This window comes from Bactrocera neohumeralis, chromosome 6 (genome assembly GCF_024586455.1).
Source record: "Bactrocera neohumeralis isolate Rockhampton chromosome 6, APGP_CSIRO_Bneo_wtdbg2-racon-allhic-juicebox.fasta_v2, whole genome shotgun sequence".
In the NCBI taxonomy this organism is placed as follows: domain Eukaryota; kingdom Metazoa; phylum Arthropoda; class Insecta; order Diptera; family Tephritidae; genus Bactrocera; species Bactrocera neohumeralis.
Genome location: NC_065923.1, coordinates 59,453,267 through 59,466,877, shown reverse-complemented (window position 1 = coordinate 59,466,877; position 13,611 = coordinate 59,453,267). Strand labels below are relative to the sequence as shown.

At 36.2% G+C, this 13,611-nt stretch overlaps 1 protein-coding gene across 2 annotated transcripts in view; it reads left to right on the top strand.

Moving 5' to 3' along the window:
* Positions 1-13,611, top strand: part of LOC126762643 (unconventional myosin IC) — a 67,058-nt gene that overhangs the window by 32,570 nt on the left and 20,877 nt on the right. The window lies entirely within an intron of this gene.

The window sequence follows — 13,611 nt, the reverse complement described above, 5'->3', positions numbered from 1 at the left end:
ATAGTGGCCATTTAATACTAACCATTGCTCTTTTATTGCGCGCAGTTGTAAAAATTCCGCATTTACCGAGAATGTTAATTTTTTATTGACATTTATCACATTTTCTGCTGTTAGTTAACATGGGCTCATTGCTAAAAATGTGCGCCTAGATGTAGGCAATGAAATTATAATAATGTCGCGAGTAGAGAATGTTAATAAATATTGAAGGCGCAAATGTTAAATCAAATCTTTTTGAATACTAATTGTAGTTTACTTTAATTTTTTAATTTTAGCAGATCTCAATTTAGTTACTTCAATAGCAAATTTTACATATTGAGATAATTAAAATATGTATTGCGGGAAAAAATTGTTTCGGTAGAGAATGTTAATAAATAGAGAAGGCGCAATGTTAAATCAAATCTTTTTTAGCACTAATTTGTGGTTTTCACATCAGGAAACATCGAAAAATATAGTTTCGAAAAAAATTCACCACGCGATGAGAATGGAAAAAAGCGGAAAGGCTATAGAAAAGTAGACCCAACGATGCGCCTGACATTTGATTCGTCGGTTATGTTGTCATGTGTATTCTTTTTTGCAGTGCTAAGTCATAGAAAAAATTCTTATGCTGCTTATGTGGTGATGCGATTACCGATTGGGCTGCATTTTCATAGCGTCGTATATAGATAAAATGAACAAAATAAGCAAACTATGAAATAATAATAATAAGTAAACATATACAAGTTAATGCAACCCAAACCCACTAAATTAACCCCTATCCCATTCATCTCTAGTAGGCACATATGTGATGTAAGTCGACGCCACATTCATCCATAGGATCAAGCCAACCGCCTATCATAACAAATAGAATTAACGTAAACAAAGAATATTAAAATCAGCAATAGCCAATTTGCAAAGTCATCATAAAATCTATTGGAATACAATTACAAGAAGAACTTGATCACGCAACAAGAAATGCCACAGCCATCCTTTTTGCATGATCAGCATTATAATACTATAAGAACTAAAATTAAGAGATAAATAGGGCAGTTATGAGTTATAAGTCATAAGCGAGAGTTATAAGTTATAAGCGATAGTTATAAGTTACTTTTAAAAAAACCAATAAAGAAAATGAAAAATTAATTGGCGCCCGATCAGGGACCCGCACAAAAATACCCTTCATCAAGTGTGGTTCGACTCCACTAAAAGAACACGGATGTCCATATAGAAAGTGTGGGTCCATAAATAAAAAATAATACAACCCTCCAAGTTTCCATAAGGTTACCCGAATCAACAAAGGTAACGGAAACAAACCTTTAAATCGAATATCCCATAAAAGGGAGAAAAAAGTGTAAAAAAAAATTTTAATCAAGTATCCCAGAAAAGGAAAGGGAGAAAAGAAAAAATAAAACAAATTAAAACTTTTATAAACTAAAATAAACTTAAAAAAAAATAGATATTAAAATTTTTTTTCTTCAATAAAGTTTTGAAAATAAATAATAATAAAAAACATTGCGAATAAAGAACAACAACAATAGCAACAACAGCAACAGAAACAACTACAGCGGATCGGCAGCAGTGGCAGCAACAACGGCAGAAGCAACTACAGCAGAACAGCGGTAATAGCAACAACAACAGTATATAATATATATATATATATAAGACTTTAATAAGAATACACATACTTAATTGTTAGAATACGACAGACGATTGACACAAATCCTTTGAGAAAAATTTTAGTGAATGTATCATAGTGATATTAGTGAAACTGGATAAAATTATAGAAAAATTTAGCAAAATGAGTGTAGCAAGCAATACCACAGGAATGCTCACAGCAGAAATTATTTCAGAATTAATAAAAAGGAATACAATTTCGTTACAGAATGAGATAGAACTTTTGAAAAATCAAATAACTCAATTAACGACGAGAGATAATATAACAGAATACACAGTACAGACTATTGACATTAGACATTAGAGGTAATAAAATCCTTACCGGAGTTTGCAGGAAGACCTGAAGCATACGTTAGCAAAAGATACTTTGCCGCACTAACGAGCTTAAGAAACAAAATAATACAATACGCAAATGACGTTCTTACAAATCACGGAACGGTCCTCAATTTTGACGCGATCATAAGTCGCTTGGATTTCGCCTATGCCGATAAGCGACCAATCCATATCCTTGAACATGAGATACGCATTCTTCGACAAGGAAACTTTTCCATTATTGATTATTATAACGAAGTCAATAAAAATTGACTTTGATAATTAATAAGACGATAATGTCACATGGTTCAAATAAGGGACTAGTAGATCAACTTAATGAGCAACACAGGAAAAATGCCTTGAGAATATTCATTTCAGGACTTAACGGTTCCCTATCAAACATTTTGTTCTCGTTAGCCCCATCTGATTTACCAAATGCTTTAGCGAAAGCTCTAGAATTAAATTCAAACAATATGAGAGCAAATTTTGCTTTCCAATTCAGTAGGAGTCAGGCTCAGCCGAACCCAGTAAAATTGCAAGTTCATAATCCTCGAACATCTCCTCTAAACTTCACAAATAACCAGTTCCAGAACAATTTAAGATTCCCTCAAGTAAACAAAAATAACCAACAATATGCACAAAGAGATAACCAAGGATTCCAGAACAAAAATACCCAACAATACGTACAAAGATTTAATCAAGGATACCAAAGAAACCAACCTGAACTAATGGACGTGGATTCCAGTATCCACAAACAAACTCAACACGAACAAACATACGCCAAACGGAATTTTGAAGAACATAAAAGAACACCACAACCTCCATCTAAAATTCAACGCATAAATAATATTCAAGAACAAGCTTTTTTAGGCTGAAGACAGGACTCCCATACATTTATAGGTACTGCGGAGTAACAGGAAGAAAACTAAAAATCCTAATTGACACAGGAGCCACTTGTTGCTATTACAAACCAAACACTTTTTTATATGGAGATAAATTAGATATAATTAAAAGAGTAAAAACAATTAACGGATTCACCACTATTGAAGATCATAGTGATGTAAATATCTTCAATAGCAGATATGCTAATAGGGCTTAATATTTTGAAAAAAAGCAGGAGTTGTAATAGATTTAAAGAATGAAATAATAAAATATAATAACAAAACGGAAAAATATATTGAAAATAATAATGGAAATTTTTATACTACCTTGGGAAGCTCAAGTGCTCCTATGGCGCCCGCTGATGAATTATGCCAGCAATTATGTAATTTAAGTACTTCTCTGGGACAAAAAGATCCTAGAAAACCAGCGAAGAATAATACTGCTTATTATAATTTAAAAAATGGAAATCTTGAATATTTGAAAACAGAAACAAAGAATGAAATCGAAAAAATTCGTTCAAATATATGTAAATACAAATTTACCCTTTAGAACGGATGTTAAAGCTGAAATACGCACAATTGTTGAAACTCCCATATGGAGTAAACAGTACCCATACCCCTTGTCCGTTAATACTTTTGTGAACAATGAAATCGAGAATCTATTAGATAATGGTATAATACGTCCAAGTAAAAGCCCCTATAATTCACCAATATGGGTTGTACCAAAGAAAGGAATAAATGAAAATGGTACACCAAAACTTAGGCTATTTACAGATTATAAGGAAAATTAATGAAAATACAGTTCCCGATAAATACCCTATCCCAGACACAAATGTTATATTAGCAAACTTAGGAACAGCCAAATACTTCTCTACTCTAGATTTAGAGTCCGGTTTCCATCAAATTACAATGCAGGAAAAGGATATAGAAAAAACAGCTTTTAGTGTCAACAATGGCAAATATGAATATTTAAGGCTACCTTTCGGATTGAGGAATGCCCCTAGCATATTTCAAAGAGCGATGGATAATATATTACGCAATTATGTAGGAAAGTTTTGTCATGTATATATCGATGACATAATAATCTATTCAAATAATATAGAAGAACATAGAGAACACTTACAGGTAATAGTCAAAACACTTAAGGATGCCAATATGAAAATATCTTTAGAAAAATCAAAATTTTATGAAACCGAAGTCGAGTGTTTAGGATACATGGTTGCCCAAGGAATTATTAAAACAGACCCAAAAAAAATTGAGTGCATTAAACACTTTCCTATTCCATCTACTTTAAGACAATTACGAAGTTTTGTAGGAATTACAGGATACTATAGGAAATTTATTCAAGACTATGCTTTAATAGCAAAACCCTTAACCAGATACTTTTCAGGAGAAAATGGAAGAATTTCCCAACATATGTCAAAGAAAGTAAAACTGGATTTAGACCTAGAAGCAGTTATTGCATGTGAAAAACTCAAAAATCTATTAGCAAACCAAATTGAACTGGCACAACCAGACTATACAAAAAAATTTATTTTAACTACTGACGCATCAAATGTTGCAGTCGGAGGAGTTCTGTCCCAAGAAAATAAACCAATCACGTTCATATCAAAGACATTAAATAACACTGAATTAAATTATGCAACAAATGAGAAAGAGTTATATGCTATCGTATTTGCTTTGAAAACTTTAAGGAATTACCTTTATGGCGTTACAAACCTAGAAATCCACACGGATCATCAACCTGTAACATTTGCAGTTTCTACCCGTAATCCTAATGCTAAAATGAGGCGATGTCATGCATTAATCGAAGAATATTCTCCAAAAATCATATACAAACCGGGAAAAACTAACGTTGTAGCAGACGCTATTTCACGACAATACTTACACAATATATCCGACATTTCAAGTAACAGCACTCAACATTCAGCAGAAAGTAGCGACAATATAAATATAGCAGAAACAACCCGACCACTAAATCAATATTAGCAACAGATATTACTGAGTAAAGCTAGATTCACAATACATGAATCAATTACAAATTTCGGAAAAACACGACACATTATAGATTATGATACAGTTGAAAATTTGATAAATATACTTAAAGAATTTTTAAAACCAAATGTGGTTACCGGTATACATTGCACCGTAGAAGATTTGTATGAAATACAATCCAAATTATTAGAAGCATTCAATATTAAATTTATTTATACTAAAAACTTCCCAACGGACATAACTAACACAAAAGAACGGATATAACTAACACAGAAGATCAAAACATGATTGTCGAGGAAACACACAATCGAGCACATAAAAATTTTAGAGAAAACTTAAAAGAAATATGTAAATTATATTATTAGCCAGACATGACCAAACAATTTAGGGAATATGTTCGAAATTGTGACATATGTAACAAAAACAAATACAATCGCCACCCTCAAAGAGTGCCAATCGGTGAAGCCCCTATACCAGAAAGGGAAGGAGAACAAATTCATATAGACATTTTTTTTGTGCAGAAATTACAGTTCTTAACAGCAGTAGACGCTTATTCCAAATACTTAATAATCAAACACATAGATGACAGAATAGACCTAGATCAAAAGGTCCTCGACATACTTCAAAGTTTTCCCGAGACAAAACACATTACCTGCGATAATGAACCAGGTTTCTCTTCAATTCAATTCAAATCTTTAATGCAGAGAATGAACATCGAAGTTTATTATTGCACCCTTGGTAAATTCGAAACATAGTACCACAAATGGTGAAGTTGAAAGAGTACATTCAACCCTAATAGAACTATCACGTTGTATCCAACAGGAATACCATTTAATTAGCGATTTAGAAAGTATCTACAGGGGCTACACAACAATACAATAAATCAATCCATTCCGTAACTGATAAAAAACCTATATATATATATCTTAATAAAATCACACACAATGAAATACCATTAAAGCTAAGCAATGCACAGGAAAAAATGATATAAAGAAATAATAAGAATTGAATAATAAAAACAAATAAAAATGACGTTATACATATATGAAAAAATAATAAGGGAAAGAAATAAGTTACAACCAAAATACAAAAGGCAAAGGGTAAAAGAAGATTTAGGTAATAATATATAATATAGGTAATAATATATAGTAAAAATATATAGCAAGTCAAGAATAGTTCATAAAGATAATATAAAATTAATTCCATAAAATGATTCTTACATCGATAATTATCCTTTTGATACCATTCACTCAATGCGAAATTATCTGAACTTATAGAAAATAGCAATAGACAGTTTACTACAAATTCCAAATTATTTGAGGTAGTTACACAACTAACAAATATTGTCAGTAAAATAGAGAATAGTTCAACCTTAATTAACATAATGCAACACAGAAATAAATTAATACTAACAGATCTAAAAAACTCCGAACTGTTGTATTAGGAAAAGTCGGAATTCTTAACCCAACAATATTGAATATAAAATAAATTAAAGATATTGTAAGTCATGAACACAATAATTTTACAATCACAGATGTAATTGACGCATCTAAATTTAAAATAGTACAGAATAATGAAATAATTGTAATATACATACATATATTAAATACCCTGTAATTAAAGATATATGTATACTATATGAAGCTCAATCTATAAGTCACCGCGATGGAAAATTAGTAATAGAAAATGAAATAATTAAATGTAAAAACACATACTCTAACATTAAAACATGTAAAATAGAATTATGTGCTAGTTATTGTGAAATGGATTATAAAGAAACTTACTTTTCTAAAATTTTAAATAATCAAAAAGGGGAATGTCTTAAAATTAAAGAAAAAAACAAACAATTATAAATTATTAAAGATGGCATAATCTTAATATCAAAAACACACAGTTGATAACATTGACCTCGATGGTACATATTTAGTAACCTTCAATAACACCATAGTAATTGACAACAAAATTTATGAAAATCCAAGTAGCATGATTTGGAATTATATTAAATCAAATCAGCCTATTCCGTTTGATGTCCTCAAATATCTTGAATCAGAAAATATATGTAGATTTAAAATTTAAAAATACAAACCTTTTAAATATGGGCCAAGAAGAAATTAAATCTCACCCAACTCTTTGGGCACTCTTATTTTTGGCAATAATTATTGCTTTGATTTATGTAATTATCAAAATCCGGCAAAAAATTAAAAAATATAAAAAAGGAAAATTAAAGAAACTAATGCCAATATGCTTGACTCTTTTGCAAAATTGATGAATTAACATCCTAAGCCGAAACGAGGACGTTTCTTTTTTTAACAACCCAATTTTTTAATGCAACCCAAACCCACTAAAATAAACCCCTATCCCATTCATCTCTAGTAGACACATACATATGTGATGTAAGTCGACACCACATTCATCCATAGGATCAAGCCAACCGCCTATCATAACAAATAGAATTAACGTAAACAAAGAATATTAAAATCAACAATAGCCAATTTGCAAAGTCATCATAAAATCTATTGGAATACAATTACAAGAAGAACTTGATCACGCAACAAGAAATGCCACAGCCATCCTTTTTGCATGATCAGCATTATAATACTATAAGAACTAAAATTAAGAGATAAATAGGGCAGTTATGAGTTATAAGTTATAAGCGATAGTTATAAGTTACTTTTAGAAAAAACCGATAAAGAAAATAAAAAATTAATTGACATATATTGGAATCGCGATAATTCGTAACAATAATAACGGACCAATGTTACATTTAAAAAAATTTGTGGAGAAAATTCTGCCGTTAAGGTTTGTTTGGAGTGGAAAGAACAATTAAACATCTTATAAAAGATTATGATGCTAAGGACGTTTTTAACGCAGATGAAACTGGTTTATTTTATAAATGACTGCAGATAGCACACGTTGTTTTAAAAATGAAAAGTGCCACGGCGGTAGCACAGTAAAGAAAGAGTGACGTTATTATTTGAATGACACAGAAAAGCTGAAACCATTGCTTATTAGAAAGTCAGCAAAACCAAGATGCTTCAAAAACATAAAATGCTTTCCAAGGCATTATCGTCATAATAAAAAGGCACGGATGACTACTAATTTATTTAACAAATTGCTTGAAATCTTGAACAACAATATGAAAAAACAAAACCGAAAGATTATTTTTTTCATTGATAACTGTTCGGCTCATAACACGTCTCTTGATTTCTTCTTCTTCTTAATTGGCGTAGAAACCGCTTAAGCGATTATAGCCGAGTTAACAACAGAGCGCCAGTCGTTTCTTCTTTTCGCTACGTGGCGCCAATTGGATATTCCAAGCGAAGCCAGGTCCTTCTCCACTTGGTCCTTCCAACGGAGTGGAGGTCTTCCTCTTCCTCTGCTTCCCCCGGCGGGTACTGCGTCGAATATTTTCAGAGCTGGAGTGTTTTCGTCCATCCGGACAACATGACCTAGCCAGCGTAGCCGCTGTCTTTTAATTCGCTGAACTATGTCGATGTCGTCGTATATCTCGTACAGCTCATCGTTCCATCGAATGCGGTATTCGCCGTGGCTAACGCGCAAATGACCATAAATCTTTCGCAGAACTTTTCTCTCGAAAACTCGCAACGTCGACTCATCCGTTGTTGACATCGTCCAAGACTCTGCACCATACAGCAGGACGGGAATTATGAGTGACTTATAGAGTTTGGTTTTTGTTTGTCGAGAGAGGATTTTGCTTCTCAATTGCCTACTCAGTCCGAAGTAGCACCTGTTGGCAAGAGTTATCCTGCGTTGGATTTCAAGGCTGACATTGTTGGTGGTGTTTACGCTGGTTCCAAGATAGACGAAATTATCTACGACTTCAAAGTTATGACTGTCAACAGTGACGTGAGAGCCAAGTCGCGAATGCGACGACTGTTTGTTTGATGACAGGAGATATTTCGTCTTGCCCTCGTTCACTGCCAGACCCATTTTCTGTGCTTCCTTGTCCAGCCTGGAGAAAGCAGAACTAACGGCGCGGGTGTTGAGGCCGATGATATCAATATCATCGGCATACGCCAACAGCTGTACACTCTTATAGAAGATGGTACCTTCTCTATTTAGTTCTGCGGCTCGAACTATTTTCTCCAAAAGCAGGTTGAAAAAGTCGCACGATAGGGAATCGCCTTGTCTGAAGCCTCGTTTGGTATCGAACGGCTCGGAGAGGTCCTTCCCGATCCTGACGGAGCTTTTGGTGTTACTCAACGTCAGTTTACACAGCCGTATTAGTTTTGCGGGGATACCAAATTCAGACATCGCGGCATAAAGGCAGCTCCTTTTCGTGCTGTCGAAAGCAGCTTTGAAATCGACGAAGAGGTGGTGTGTGTCGATTCTCCTTTCACGGGTCTTTTCCAAGATTTAGCGCATGATGAATATCTGGTCGGTTGTTGATTTGCCAGGTCTAAAGCCACACTGATAAGGTCCAATCAGTTTGTTGACGGTGGGCTTTAATCTTTCACACAGTACGCTCGATAGAACCTTATATGCGATGTTGAGGAGGCTAATCCCACGGTAGTTGGCGCAGATTGTGGGGTCTCCTTTTTTATGGATTGGGCATAGCACACTTAAATTCCAATCGTTGGGCATGCTTTCGTCCGACCATATTTTACAAAGAAGCTGATGCATGCACCTTATCAGTTCTTCGCCGCCGTGTTTGAATAGCTCGGCCGGCAATCCGTCGGCTCCTGCCGCTTTGTTGTTCTTCAGGCGGGCAATTGCTATTCGAACTTCTTCATGGTCGGGTAATGGAACGTCTGCTCCATCGTCATCGATTGGGGAATCGGGTTCTCCTTCTCCTGGTGTTGTGCGTTCACTGCCATTCAGCAGGCTGGAGAAGTGTTCCCTCCATAATTTAAGTATGCTTTGGGCATCAGTAACTAGATCACCTTTGGGGGTTCTACAGGAATACGCTCCGGTCTTGAAACCTTCCGTAAGCCGCCGCATTTTTTCGTAGAATTTTCGAGCATTACCCCTGTCGGCCAGCTTATCAAGCTCTTCGTACTCACGCATTTCAGCCTCTTTCTTCTTCTGTCTACAAATGCGTCTCGCTTCCCTCTTCAACTCTCGGTATCTATCCCATCCCGCACGTGTAGTGGTCGATCGTAACGTTGCGAGGTAGGCAGCCTGTTTTCTCTCCGCTGCGACACGGCACTCCTCGTCGTACCAGCTGTTCTTTTGCACTTTCCGAAAACCAATGGTTTCGGTTGCAGCTGTACGTAAGGAGTTTGAAATGCCGTCCCACAATTCCCTTATACCGAGTTGTTGACGAGTGCTCTCAGGGAGCAGGAGTGCAAGCCGAGTAGAAAATCGTTCAGCTGTCTGTTGTGATTGCAGCTTCTCGACGTCGAACCTTCCTTGTGTTTGGTGGCGCGCGTTTTTTGCTGCACAGAGGCGGGTGCGAATCTTAGCTGCAACAAGATAGTGGTCCGAGTCGATGTTAGGACCTCGGAGCGCACGCACATCTAAAACACTGGAGACGTGTCTTCCGTCTATCACAACGTGATCGATCTGGTTGGTAGTTTTTCGATCCGGAGACAGCCAGGTAGCTTGATGAATCTTCTTATGCTGGAATCTAGTACTACAGATAACCATATTTCGGGCCCCGGCGAAGTCAATCAGCCTCAACCCATTTGGGGATGTTTCGTCGTGGAGGCTGAATTTACCGACCGTAGTGCCAAATATACCTTCTTTGCCCACCCTGGCGTTAAAGTCGCCAAGCACGATTTTGACATCGTGGCGGGGGCAGCTCTCATAAGCGCGCTCCAAGCGCTCATAGAAGGCATCTTTGGTCACATCGTCCTTCTCATCCGTCGGGGCGTGGGCGCAGATCAGCGATATGTTGAAGAACCTCGCTTTGATGCGGATTGTGGCTAGACGTTCATTCACCGCAGTGAATGATAGTACTCGGCGACGGAGTCTCTCTCCCACCACGAATCCTACACCAAACTTGCGCTCCTTTATATGGCCACTGTAGTAAATGTCACAAGGACCTACTCGTCTCTGTCCTTGTCCCGTCCATCGCATTTCTTGGACGGCGGTGATGTCAGCCCTTGTCTTTACGAGGACATCAACCAGCTGGGCAGCGGCACCTTCCCAATTAAGGGACCGGACATTCCAGGTGCATGCCCTCAATTCGTAGTCCTTATTTCGTTTGCCATGGTCGTCATCAGAAGGGGGGTCTCTCATCCGAGGCTGGTTGTAGCTCTTCACTGGGGGTGTTTTTTACGTGGCGGGTCCCAAACCCAGCGCACAACCCTTGTAGGGAATGTTTCGCCTTCTCACTTTAGCTCGCCTTCGAACGGATGTTCTTAGGCTACCCAGAGGATACTTGGTCAAAGACCGGAAGTAGTGAGCTGCTTGAGCCATGTGTAAAAGAATCGTTTCTGGCCACTCCCAAGTGAATGGCGATCAGAGAACTTTCCTCACTTGCGTGAACTTCTACACATGACTCCATCCTCCTCTCTTGATTTTAGCCACATAAAAATACAATTCCTACCGACCAACACAAATTCTAAGGTCTAACCTCTCGATCAGGTTATAACTAAGAATTTCAAAGCATTCTATCGGAAAGAAATGGTTTCGATTCTTGTAGATGACAAAAGAGATTTCATCTTCACACTGTTTAACGCTATGAACATTGCTCACAAAGCGTGGAATAGCGTCAGCAAATCTTGTATTCAAAAAAGCTACGTTTTTATTTCTCAAATCCTGTTCCAACAGAGTGTAGGTCTTCCTCTTCCTCTGCTTCCCCCGGCAAGTACTGCGTCGAATACTTTCAGAGCAGGAGTGTTTTCGACCATTCGGACAACATGACCTAGCCAGCGTAGCCGCTGTCTTTTAATTCGCTAAACTATGTCAATGTCGTCATACATATGTATATCTCATACAGCTCATCGTTCCATCGAATGTGATATTCGCCCTGGCCAACGCGCAAAGGACCATAAATCTTTCGCAGCACTTTTCTCTCGAAAACCCGCAACGTCGACTCATCAGTTGTTGTCATCGTCCAAGCCTCTGCACCATATAGCAGGACAGGAATAATGAGTGACTTATAGAGTTTGGTTTTTGTTCGTCGAGAGAGGACTTTACTTCTCAATTGCCTACTCAGTCCGAAGTAGCACCTGTTGGCAAGAGTTATCCTGCGTTGGATTTCCAGGCTGATATTGTTGGTGGTGTTTACACTGGTTCCAAGATAGACGAAATTATCTACAACTTCGAAGTTATGACTGTCAACAGTGACGTGAGAGCCAAGTCGCGAGTGCGACGACTGGTTGTTTGATGACAGGAGATATTCCGTCTTGCCCTCGTTCACTTCCAGACCCATTTGCTTTGCTTCTTTGTCCAGTCTGGAGAAAGCAGAACTAACGGCGCGGGTATTGAGCCCGATGATATCAATATCCAACATTCGAGGGACGATTATTTGACCAAAAATCACATTTTTACCATTAACCACTCCGCGGATTCACCTGTTATGGCACGGTGCGACTTCTTCCTTTTCAGAAAAATGCAATTGCCCAAGAAAGGAAAGCGTTATGCAAATGTAGAGGCCATTCAAAAGACTTGCGGCCATACCGGCCAACGAGCTAAAACATTCGTTCGACATGCTTCCGGACCGTGCAAAAAGCTGTATGGAAGCAGGAGACTATTTTGAGTAAAATAAATTGATTTTGTTTACTTTGGAACACACCTTGTAATAACTTGCAAATGCGAACGCAATTAAAGTCAGAATTCAACCCTGCATTATTAAAATAAAGAAGGTCAAATTGGCCAATTTCATTTCATTAGCCGATTCTAATAAGATATTGTAATTTCATTTCCGAACTTGCGCTTTTTCGATGTTCCCACATAAAAATTTACAATTTAATACAGTTAACATTTGCGCTTATTCTATTTATGAACAATATCTGTTTATATGACAATTCGACTGTTAACGAATGGGTAAATTTACCTATCAGGTATTTGATATGATTGGTTACTTATTAGTTAGTTAGTATTCATGTGTATATTTATATATCCAGGTTATTATAATCAGACAATGTCAAGTCTTATGTAGTTTTATTACTTTAATTCTTCTACTGTTAGTCTATATATTTTATGACAGTTATAATCGACAAATTCTTTATTCTTATTTTATTAACCCTCTAGCTGCTATACCAAACTCTAAGTATATGAATACGATCTTCAGCTGTATATTTTCAATATTTTTGAACTTTATTCTTGAGAGTAGTCCTCTCTCTATAATATCATATAAGTATTTACATACATATGTACCATACGTAACTGCGTAATCGAAAGTTTTTTGTGATCTGTCTCACTTTGTCTTTCAATGTAAATAAACGCTGATTACAAAATGGATTGCTCCAGTTTCGTTTAATAGAAAAATAAGTAACTCTTAATCTCGCAATTTAATGAAGACGTTCGAAATTCGATTATTAGTATTTGCTATAATGACTACATTTCATATTTGTGAAATAATGATATATTGTTTACACACCTATGTATATTCCTTAAATGTATGCATAACCCAATTTTAGAACTTCATTTATACTAGATTCTATAATAGAAATAATTAATATAAAATAACTTCATATGTACATTGTAAGTATACTTATATTTATGTATATATGTATAAATATGCGTCATATGCTTTGTGACCTACAAATTTAATTAATTATGTAAATACACAGTCATTCCGCAGTAATAGCCCTGACATACGAGCAAAATTAATGCGCCTTAAGCAACGCTAATGCGCATT